The following is a 12,129-nucleotide window of genomic DNA, read 5'->3' as shown; positions in this document are numbered from 1 at the left end:
GACAGTGCAGTGAATTTTCCCCTGGACCACCGGGGGCTCCCGGTTGTGAGATACCTCTTTGAGCTTGAGCTTGAGTTTTCTGAGCCTGGATCCCACACACAAAGTGTGTTCTTCATTCTCATTGCTTGTGCTCATTAAGTGCTGCCATTTATTTTTGTGTGCCTGCACAAATATATGGCTTTATTACTAAAGTGGTTTGTTTATCTTTGCTGCTGCTGCATTTATTTTAGCACTCATCTAAACAATTAATTAGGGAAACACTTGAGTGCCGAATACACTTCTTCAGATACCACTCAGTTGGGTTTTTTTATTTATTTCCAGGAGCATCAAGCATTTTAAAAAGCCCATCTTTTGCATTTTTCTCTAACCATGCCTTTTTCCCTCTTGTTTGAAGTTTCCACAGCAGAGTACATTGCTTTGAAAGATCACGGGCCCTGTTGAGAGTTCAAAGCCAAGTAAAGATGATGCTTAAAGTTCAAAGGCTCTGTGGAGTTGCATCTTCATCTGCATAAAATTGTTTCAACCAACTAGAAAGATAGAAAAGTTGCCAGGAATTTTGCCGTATTTCTTTTTTATTATTACTATAAGGAAAGCTTAATTGGGGAACAAATGTGTCACTGCTAACAAGTTCAAGGAAAGCGAAGCTCCTTAGATGAAACACTGCTTGAAGGTGTACAGAGTGTAGGAAAGATTTGACATGTGCTGTGACCCTGTGAGAGTGAAGCTGTGAATGCCTAGAAATCAATACGAGATGTGTAAAGGTTCATGATGTTGAAGTTAAGAAAGAGTTGAAAGTGTTTGACTGCATCTTGGGCAGAGGGAACAGGGAGAGCGAGGGATTCAGACAATGGATTTAGACGCGAGTTTTAAAGATGGGAAAAGTATTTCTAAGGAAAAAAAAAGTCAAATAGTTGAAAATTAGCTCCATGAAAATAGTGTGTATGTTGTAGCAAATCACGACTATGACTGGAGGCTTTGCCAGTTCTTTCACTGGCAGAGAACGGAGCCCCTGATTAGGTGTCTTGGTCAAAAGCAGCAAAATACAGGGTTTGGGAGTGTTTGGGGAAAATAGGTATTTGTTGATTCAAGTTCAGGGCACTTTGAGGCAATATTTAACCTAGAATTTCTCCCTATGCTACTTAAGCATCCCTTAAGCCATCTCAAATGTCTTGTATGGATTTCTTCCATTTCCTGTAAGCTAACTTTTGGAGGAAGCATGCCAGACTGTAGTGAGGTAGATGGAAGAAGTGCTGGCAAGGATTGCTCTGCTGTTACTCACGTCACTACCATTGCAGTGCCTTTTTACCTCAAAAAAATTTTTTTTCATGATTTCTTCAGAGTATTCCTTTGAGCTCAGAACATTTTATTCTTTCTATTTTACAGGAAAGAGCTAGGGCATAGGGAGATGAAAGGCCAAATTGTTCAAAAGCATTTAGGCATTGAAAGATTCAGATGGGCACTGAACATTTTTTTCAGAAGAACTTCAACACTGTATTCCTCGAAATGAGCGATCCAAGGTCACATTTTGGATTCTTTTGCAAAAATGGTATCTACCTCTTCCAAATCCAGTTAAATGTTGAAACCACCCCATATACCATGTTCTTACCAAATGTCTGGGTAAAGGCTAGGGTTGGGGTTTTGTTACTGTTTTTTAAATGAGTTAAGTGTGAGCAACAGCAATCGTTCCACTCTGTGTCTTCTTTTATAACTCCTGCTCCCTGGACCTCTTCCTCTTTTGTCTCTTTGTACTGCTGGTTCTGGCTTTTCCTATGCTGTCCTTAAAAGACACAAGCTCAAAAGTTTAGAGCTGTCAGAGGGGTTTAAACAAAACTTCATGTCAGATACAACAGAACTGGATAACTTATAAAATACATCATGTTATCATGAACTCATAAATGTGTTGATATCTTTCTAAAAACAAGGCATAACACAAGATACTTTTATTGTCTTGTGGCAGCAAGGAACATGCTGGAATGTTCCTGGAATCACCATTGAATCATATAATGGTTTGGGTTGGAAGGGACCTTAAAGATCATCTAGTTCTACCCGCCTACCATGGGCAGGGACACCTTCCACTAGACCAGGTTTCTCCAAGCCCCATCCAACGTGGCCTTCAACACTTCCAGGGATAGGGCATCCACAGCTTCTCTGGGCAACCTGTGCCAGGGCCTCATCATCTTCACAATAAAGAATTTTTTCTAAATACCCAACTGAAACCTGCTCTCTTTCAGTTTGAAGCCATTCCCCCTTTTCCTATCAGTACAGGCCCTTGCCAGAGTCCCTCTCCAGCCACCTCCAGGTCCCCTTTATGTACTAGAAGGTGCTATGAGGTCTCTGATTCTGTTTCTTTAAAAAAGAAAAAAAGATTAATTCCCATGTTCTTGGTACAAAAAACTCATCTTGTGTGTGAAATTTGCTGATGAATGAGAGCTGGTTCCCAACTGATGAGTGCAACAATAAAACAGTAATTTAACTGATGTTGTCTGCTAAAGTTAAATAAGCTTGCAATATATCTCTGTGAAAGTTAAGCTGTGTGAGCAGGGATGTCTTGGAGAGGCCACTTAGATTCCTTCATTGCCATTTCACAGAATCACAGGCTGGCTGAGGTTGGAAAGAACCTCGGGATTCATCCTATCCAACTCCTGCTCAAAGCAGGATCACCTGCACCAGGTTTCTCAGGACTGTGTCCAGGCAGGACTTTCATATCTCCAGGGATGAAAAGTCCAAAACCTTGTGTTGGCAAACCATGCCAGCATTTGATCACCATTAAAATAAAAATGTTTTTCCTCATTTTTAAATTGAATTTCCTGTATTTTAATTTGCAGCCATGACCTCTTGTCCTGTCACTGGGCACCACTGAGAAAGCTCTCTCTTCTTTACTTCCTCCCCATCAGGCATTTTTAGACACTGATAAGATCCCCCTGAGTGTTTTTTTTTTTTCTCCAGGATGAGCAGTCTTGGCTCTCTCTGGCTCTCTTCATATGACAGATGCTCCAGCCTCTTCCTCATCTTCATGGCTCTTCACTGGACATCCTCTAGTATGTCCACATCCCTCTGCTGGGGAGCCCAGAAAAAGATCCAGTAGCCCAGATAAGTCTCAGCAAAGGCCAAGGATTACCTCCATTGGCCTGCTGGCAGTGCTCTGCCTGATGTAGCCCAGGATGCCATTAACTCTCAAAAATGTGAGGATTTTTAAGGGATAATTTTGTGGTAAAACTATTCTTCTGTGAGTATTTTTCTCTACAGAGTTGCCTCCTAGTTGAACTAGGGCTAGAATGCCTTCTCAGGAGTCAGAGTGCAATTAGAAGTTTCATCAGAGCAGTGATCTCGTAGTCTTATCAGGAAAAGCCAGTCTTCAGTGATGTTTCTCAATCATTCAAGTGAAAGAAAAAATAGAAGGAAATCCAGGACTGTAAGATGTATGTGCTGGGAAGTTTGATTTGCTACTAGTGAATGCCAGGGGTTGGAGACCATAGGGCTTTTGAAATGTCATTAGGGAAGGATGTGTCCCTGCCTATGTTAATTTATGTAAACATGATATTTGTAGAGTCTTTTTGAATTGAAATACAGTGTCGTAGCAGTTTTCTGCTGTAAGAATGGATTAATAAGGGAGAACATCTTAATTTTGTGTTTCCATTTTTTTTTTAATGTCTGTTCTCTGAAACCTCTTTCTCTACTACATCCAAATATATAATTAGCAGATGGTCAAATTTAGGGGTTAACTTGCACAGAGGACATGTTAATTCACTTTAAAGCCAAGAAACTCAAATCAATAATTGTTACCTGGCTAAGGAAAAAGGAAACAATGACCATCTGCTAGGAAGCAAAGAGTAAGAATTTGTGTGAGGGAACAAGAAAGTGAATTAAAGATTAAGGAGAATTAGTGTAAGAATAAGAAGAAAAGGGAAATAAGAAAAGGTAAAGAGGAAAGGAAGAGTAGGCAGCAGAAGAAATAAGTAGTTTTCTGTATTTTCATTTTTTGTAGTTCTATTTAGATGTCTCCCCAGTTTCAAGATTTTTTTGTGATGTGATGTACATATCTAGTGACAGGCCAAGTTTAAAATTTTTCCAAATAAAAAAAAATCCTCTTGTATTTTGTGTATATTCTTTCCTATATTTTACAAATGGGAAGTGCAGTGACTTCCCATGGGAGACCCCCCAGAGAGCTAAAGGCTGGAATGCCATGTCCCCACCCTCTCCACCTGCTGTTCTACTTACTTGAGAATTTCTTTAGCAAAACCTCTGACAAGCAGGGTTTTTTTTTGTAAGCTGTATGGACCAATGTATAACATCCCAATTATTCTCCACCCCTGAGATCCCGAAATGGGAATGGACCAAACCTGAACTCGACAAGAGGCACTGAGCAGCTGCTTCGATTTTCCCTTAGGTATTGGTTGACCGACAGCCATTCCTCTCGTAGGGCTGGGAAAGCAGTGGCTCTCCCTAGGGATTTACATCTGGGGGCGGGTGCTTGGAGGAGCTGGCAAAGGAGGAACATCCCAGGCCAGGCCAGTGGTGTTTCCATAAACCTGCAGATCAGGGTGTTGATGCAGTGCTGATGTGCAGGTCCAGTGCCACTGACTGCTCAGCTCTATCTTTACAGCATTTTCTGAATTTATCTTGAAATGTCTCTCATCCACTATCCAGCCTAGACCAATAAAGCTCAGCTTCCATCCCGTCACACAGTGATGGTTTCTTTAGGGACAGATTAGTTAGTAATGACATAAAATTGCCTTGATGCTATAAACCTGATTTATGTGTATTTATTTACCCTGTCACCATGTATAGAATCTAATTTTGCATCTGCTCTTTTTTTCCCCTCCTTTATCACCATCTAGTGCAAGTATCATATGATTATTGCCAAGCTGCAGATGTGGAAGTTGGCCCCTTCCTTCAGAAGGAAAGCAGAGAGTACCAGAATTCTGGCCATTTGCTTTCCATTTATTACACAGTCAGCAGGAGAACTCAGGAATTTGCAAAAGCTGCCATTGTCCTATATGAAAAAAATGTACATTGAAATTCTTCAGATACTTGTACAGCTATTAGCCATTTAAAACAGTTTAATATAAGTGGCTTATTTCAGAGAGCAAGAAAAGTAGATTCTGGCAATTTTGCCCTTGATATCTTTTCTATCTGTGTCGCACTTTAGTCAAAATTTACATAATAATGGGTAGGGAAGTGTTGTGGCACACTAACCGGTGCATATTAGTTCTTAGTCGCTTTCCCAAAAGGCTTGAAAATGCAGCAGATTTAATCTAGGTCAAAAAAAAAAAAAAAAAGAAAAAAAAAGAAAAAAAAAACACTTCCATTTTGTAGGCAGAGGACATTTATAGAGAGCATTTGTATTCACAAGGGTATGGGAATGACAGAGTGCGACTCCTCCAAAAGAGCTCCCCGGTGCAGCTGAAGGCTGACAGCAAACTAGGACTTGTGGCCAATTAACAGAAAGGCCGTCATAACTTGCAAGGCACGGAGAGAAAAAATTGAGCTCCATGGGATCGTTTTTCACCAGCCATTTACAGGGCTGTTACCAGCCCGGAGCATTTGGGCTTTAATGCCAGTGGGGCAATGGGGGTGCTCTGGGGCTGGGGCGCTGCCACCCTGCATTTTGCAGCCAGGAGGGAAAATAGAGCATGGGGTGGAATTTGGCACGTCCCAGTTGTGAATCCCTCTCACATGTGAGTTCCCTGCCTACATTCAGCTAATGTATTAATATTAGAAGTGGCACCGCTATAATATGTGCTGTCATTAGAGTGGCAATGCCGTTTCCTGGCTGGTGACAGGACTGGTAATACGGTTTCCATCAGGGTGCCAATTATATCAAACTATTAGCAAACCTGAGCTAATTGGGAGGTGGCATCATTAAAGGCTGATTTCTGCAGTATTCGGCAATTCTATCAGGGATTGCTTTGGGAATGAATCGTTGCCATTGTGCTCGACAGTGACTCCATATACAATAGGGCATGAGGATGGTGCAGGTAGGAATCAAAACACATCCCTGTCTTAGCCGCCTTCTCTTTCTGTTCAGCAGAATTTCAAAAATAGTTGGATTTTTATTTCTGGAATCCTTTGTCAGAAATGGCTGCATTTGCTATTCAGGCAGTTCACGTTTTTCTCTGTATTTTTATGGAATCCGCCAACCAAAATCTCTAATACTTGAGACACCTCTCCTAACACTGGAGTGGCATCTTCAATGCAGGTTAGCTAACTGCACACTAACTGCAACACAGAAGAACTGCCAGGCAAGACTCCCATTGCAATGCACCAAATGGTAACAAATGTTAAAAAAATTTCATTGCCTAACCACGCACCTGAACTCCTTGTAGCAATAGGTCTTCTCAGTGGCTTTAGTGGGAAAGAATTTTTAATGTCTTCGCTGGCTTTTGGAAAATGACATTACAGGTCATGGTGGGTTTGGTTGCAAATCACACTGTTCAGGCAGCTGTTTGTGGTTTAGAGAGCGGTGTTAATGTTTAAATTTTGGTAGTGGAGGAGTGAATGTGGAAATCAGGAGAGGAACATTTGGAGGGGAAAAAGATAACAAGAAAAAGAAATCCTCCTTAACTTAAACTAGCTTGAACTGTGCTGGATTGACAAGAAGCTACTGTCCCCATTGAGATTCCAGGCTTGTATGAAGCCAGCACCTGTTCTGCTTGCAAATGCACACACAAAAGTGAGCTTCATTCACAGAAAGAAAGAAACATAGCGGGACTTCACTCATTTAGCCTTCCAGGGCCTTCAGTCCCTTGATCTGTCAGCCCCTTAGAATTCAAACGCAGCCTTTAAAGGAATTTTCAATTCACAACATGATGACTTTGTTGATGTCCTGAATGTGAATGTATTTTGAATTGAATTTGTCTGCCAGGATTCCATTACTTGCTAAAAGAATACAGAGTTCAATCATCAGATAATCATTATAGCTGTTTTGAAGTGTTTATTTTATTAGTCTAGAAGGTAAAGCAAATTTCATACTTTTAAGTTGTTGCAGGCTTTGCAGGCACCCTGATAAGCTCTTGTATTTCTATACCCCATGGTTAGGGTTCAGATACTGGCAGCAGGTGATAATATGCACAATGCAGAGAGATCCAAACTGACAGATTTTGACAGTTGAAAACTATAGAAACTAATAAATCAGACCAACAAATATGAGGTGTTTTTTTTTTTTCTCTCCTTTCTCTTTTCTGTTTTAATTCTGAAAAGTTAAATTTTCTGGCCAAAGAAACTGCAGAATATTTTTCTTCCAGCAATTTAAAACCTCAGAGCACCTGGTAGAACAACATGTTTTAATTCCTGTCCGCATCCGAGGGTTATTTTCTTGTACTGCTGCACGTGTGTAGTTCCTGGTAACTTTAACATAGGAATTGTGCAGTCAGTTTACGGAGCTGTAAGAGACTTTTTCGCACCCGAAGCAAGATGGAGGTTTGCTGTATTCATTCAAGCATGAAATCCTGGCTGAGAGATTAAGCCTCTTACACAGATCCCAGTGCCTGTTAAATGCCAACGAGGACCGTGTAAGCCACATCTCTGAGTGGAGGAGAGCTTCCCTTTGTTAGTTGTTCAAAATTAGAAATGTAAACAGCTCTCATGGAGTAATTAGTCTGTGTTTGAATTGTGAGAAAGTGATAAAAATAATGAGATGGCGGAGCTCCTGGCGATGTCATACAGCTGTATCTTACAGCCTAACAAAGCCATGACTGCTCTGCTGGCAGGTAAATGTGGGTCATAGAGCAGAAGTCACACAGGAGGAGAAGTCCCATTGCATGAGGTCACTAACAGCTCTTTGAAAAAAATCCTCTTGCTTACAGGAGGAAAGGCATTTTTTTTGAAGTTTCAGGGCGAAAACTGCAATTTGTCATAATTCCACAATGCGCACGTGTGTCCTCCAAAAACCCAGGTTCGCTGTCAGCAGAAGTTCATGGCTGCAGTGGTGTGAGAGTCCTCACCACTTGCTCTTCTTTTTTCCCCTCCCTAACTCCTAAATGACTGCTTTAGTGAACCCGTGGCTTCATGGTCCCCCTGTAATCTGTCACTGCCATCTTTGACGGTGACTCATGTAAAGCTGTTTCTAACCATACACAAGGTGTTTTGCCCGTGTCACCGTCTTGCTAAACAGGTTTCCCTGGAAATTAAATAAATAAAATCTCCACCACTGGTGCTAATTGGTGCCTTTCGCAGGCTGAGCAAGGGCCTGTGAATTGAATGTGTCATGGAGAATTGAATGTGTCAACTCTCTCCCAATGGCTGGGACCTTGAGGTCTTTTTCTGGCACTAAATTTCCTTTGAAAAAAAAAAAAAAAGAAAATGGGGAGGGGGAAGGGGGAAAGAGAGAGAGAGTGAGAAAAAAAAACAAGTTGAAATAAGAGATCTTTTCCCTTTTTTTTTTTTTTTTACGAGGTGTTGAAGTTGAGCATTGTAGTGTCCACACTAAATTGTTTGCTTGTCAGATGCCTTGAGAAGTAGGGCTGTTTTCTGCTGCTGTTTCTCAGGCATCCCATTTGTTGCCATTAGATGCTGAGCAGCACAGAGTGGCAGGTTTTATTCAGTCTGTTCAAGCATCTGGCAGGATAGCCATGAAGTTGTTGCCGATGTCCTTAAGGGACTGTAGGGATCTGCATGATTCATTCAGTATTTTTTTTCAAGGTACAAAGAAGAAATGTCTTACGCTGTAGTAAATACTGTTCCAAGTAGAGCACAACCAGCTTAGCAGAGCGCAGGAGATTTGCTGCTTTGGAGGCACTGACTGGCAGCACAAGCTCCTGTGTCTTTGGGCAAGAATACGCTAACCCACGTGGAGTTAAACTAGGCTGTATTTCAGGCTGCTGAGGATTGGCAGACCCATGTCCACAAACCAATTCACATTTTAAGTTGCCCTGACTAGAAGGGGAGAAGGTTATCACTGCCGGGCTTTGAGTTATTTGAGTGTCAGAAAAGCCTAGTTGTGGTTCAAGATGCTGTCGAGTTTGTTGGTGATGAAGCTTAGATTATGTGTGCAGGGGGCTGGAGAGGGGAGCATTGTATTTTTTTGCTTGTCTCTCAATAGGTACGTACTTTTTCTTTTCCAGCTGGGCAATTTGATTGTCTTTGGCAATATTACATTTACTTTGGGAAAATGGAGGGAGGAAGGTCTTTCAGCAGGGGACAGCTACTAGTCCTAAAGCACAGATTAGCCATGTCCTTTTACACAGGTGTCTTCCCTTTCAATATTCCTTCAGAAAAGACTGAATTTGGTACTTTCTCTTATGTACTGAGCCAAAAAGATTTTACACTGAAGGTATCTTCAATGCTGTTTGCATAACATGGCAGCAAGAACCTCTAGAAAGGCTGAGGAATAGCATTTCCTTGGGGACCACGCACTCTATTTCCTTTTTCTGTTCTTCTGTGTTTTCTTATTTTCATTTTTGAGTCCAGCCCTGACCTCTGTAGCAGATTCAGATGTCCACAATGAGGTGTCCATGCTCTCCTCAAACCACAGCAAACAGGCTCTTATTGTGGGTTTGGTTTTTTTTAAGAAGATACAAGCCAAATGTGTCCAGAAAAATTTTTATCCCTGTGCATTTTCAAAAGTGTCAGTCTGTGAGCTTAGAAGTCTTCATTTTTGTCAAGGTCTGATAACCTGCCTGGAACATCTGCACATTTCCCATTAAGCTACTGTTTTCTTCCAGCCCTCATTCACAGAGACATTTTTCTATCCTGAGCTATTGCTTCCCAAAAATGACCAGTTAAAGGGTATTTCACAGCATATTCATCTTTCAAGTGCAGTTCTTTCAAGTAGTGCCAAGAATGATAAACCAATAGATTTCAAACTTCTCCTTATCAGAATGAACCCACAGAGCTGAAATCTAAAATGAAACTCTTTGGGCCTGTGGAAAAGGACATGGCAATTGCAAACTTGTGATTACAGCTTGATATTTTCCCCTCTGAATACTCTCTCCTGGTTAAAAAGCTATATATATTAAAAATATAATAAACCAAATTAAGAAATAAGAGAAGATAGAATTTGGGAGTAGCTGGCAGGATAGAAAAATGTTGCAATGTTGTCTCAAAGTTGCACTATTAAATGTCACAAACTCGGATTTGTTTCCTATTTTCATTCTGGAGAAAAATAATGCAAATTTTCAGAATTTTCCAGTGAAATGAAAGGTTTCCAAACACTCACAGGAAGCACAAACAGGCTATGGCTGTCTGTAACACACATCCCTGAGAACAATGTTCTGCTTACTGAAATAATTATTAAACCGTCTCCATCGTAAAGTGTGAAATCTGAAAGAAGCTGTTGGCAGTATGAAAAATGTTTCTCTCAGCTGTGTTATGTCTGCATTACCTGCATCATGTGTTGTAGTGCCTGCAAGTGATTTTCTGTGTTAGGGATAAACTCGCTGTATTCCAGCTGGGAATACACGGCCACCTTTGCTTGTTATGGAGGTAATGATTGTTACTGGTCTGTCTGCAGAGGTGGAGGGAGCATTCCCAGTGCCATGCACAGCTTGAGCCAAGCAAGAGGCAGCAGAGGGGCAGTTCTGGATTCAGCCCTTCCTTCCAAGGACCACCTCTACACAGTCACTTACAATGTTTGCTGTGTTCTGCTTTGTCCATGCTTGCTCCTTGTCTCCTTTGCCATTATGAGGATGCTGCATTGCTGAGCACAAGTGGCCATGGCAGGTGGGCTGGGTTGCTTCACCTTGGCCAACATTAGGGAGCTGATGCAAACATCATCTTTGCTCACTGCCTAAAGCGCAGATTATTTTGTCTGTGTCACGCTCCAAGGGAATACCAAGGCTCGTGAGCTCTGGTTTCTTTAATTTACTGATTGGTTTTGACATTTTTCTGGAGTTGTAACAAACCTCTGACTGTGCTTAAGAGAACAGGATTGCTTTCTGATTCATCAGTAAAACCTGCATCATCTTGTTTGATGCGAAGTAGGTTTTTACTTCAGGAGCCACTTCTGCCTCCCAACCTGCATTCTCCAGCATGTTTTCCTCTCCCCTTAGTAGCTGGGTCACCAACCACCACATCTGCATCCACAAGCTCTGTAGGAGCTTTGGGGTCTCTCCTTGCTGTCACGTGGCTCCAAAGCAGGGACTGTCCTATGTCCATGGGACAAGGGCTGGATTCAGCCCCACCGTATTTCCCCTGTGGATAGAGTAGGGGAATTATTCCCTAAGGGTATTTCTGCATCACTGATTCGCTGTGCTGGATGGGAGCTTTCCAAGCATGAATTCTCCTTGTGTCTATACCTGCAGTCTTGTGTTATGGACTTAAGTGTGCAAGTGTTGCCCTCAAAGTGGTTTCCCTCCCGCTGGAAATAAAGCTGAAGTCACAAGCTGGGATGCTGTGTCAAACATCCCACTGGCAACCAGGACCTCCCTCAGTAGGTTCTTTGCATGAACCCCCTGCATGCCCAGGGGCAGACTTCTTTGCTGTGGGATGTTACAGATCACAGCAAGGCAAACCCTGGTCCTTGTTGTTTGTCCCATGCATGTCCTATTTTAACTCTTCCCTGGGGATCTACCTGTGAGCCCTGACCTCACCCTGGGAGTGGTGTTGAGCTGCCTGGGTTGTGTGTGCTGCAGCAAAAGCTACTTTACATGTTTGCAGTGGAGAAAGTGGCAGCAACCTGTCCCACAGACCACCCAGTTGGACCATGCTGTCAAAGGGAAAACCATAGGATTAAGGCAGCTAAACCCACCTTCTTTACTGAGGATTAGGCAGATGCAGGGTGAGCAGAGCCTCCCTTTATGCTGTCAACCATCAGCAGGCTCCACTATCCCATGATGGTGAATTTCTTGTAGCTCATTTTTCATTCTTGCAACTGAGATGAGTGTCCTACCTCCAGTCTTGACTGGTTTCAAAAAGGAGGGGAACCAACCCTAGCTCTCTTATGTAAAGCCCTTTAAATAAGGTCCTGCTTTAACCTGATTTTCTGCCTGGGATGCAACAATGAATTCCTGCTGCTTGAGCTTGCCATGTTGCTTATATTCAAAGTATAATGGGGAGCCTTCAGAAAAATATAACCTTATTTACACTGTACAAAGCCAATTGGATTTTGGTTAACAATTTCTAAGTGATTACAGTTCACTAACAATGTAGGTGTGCTATAGATGCAATGCACAGGAGGGGACTTTTTATTTT

The 12,129-nt window shown here is 41.9% G+C and overlaps 1 protein-coding gene across 4 annotated transcripts in view; it reads left to right on the top strand.

Annotated features, from left to right (window-relative positions):
- CELF2 (CUGBP Elav-like family member 2) overlaps positions 1-12,129 on the top strand; it is a 127,746-nt gene that overhangs the window by 20,028 nt on the left and 95,589 nt on the right. The window lies entirely within an intron of this gene.

The sequence above is a fragment of the Empidonax traillii genome, unplaced genomic scaffold (assembly GCF_003031625.1).
Source record: "Empidonax traillii isolate 1590-97213 ecotype Southwest subspecies unplaced genomic scaffold, ASM303162v1 scaffold549:size456157, whole genome shotgun sequence".
NCBI classification, from domain to species: domain Eukaryota; kingdom Metazoa; phylum Chordata; class Aves; order Passeriformes; family Tyrannidae; genus Empidonax; species Empidonax traillii.
Note: the sequence above shows the minus strand (reverse complement) of the source record. Positions and strands in the feature narration are given on the sequence as shown.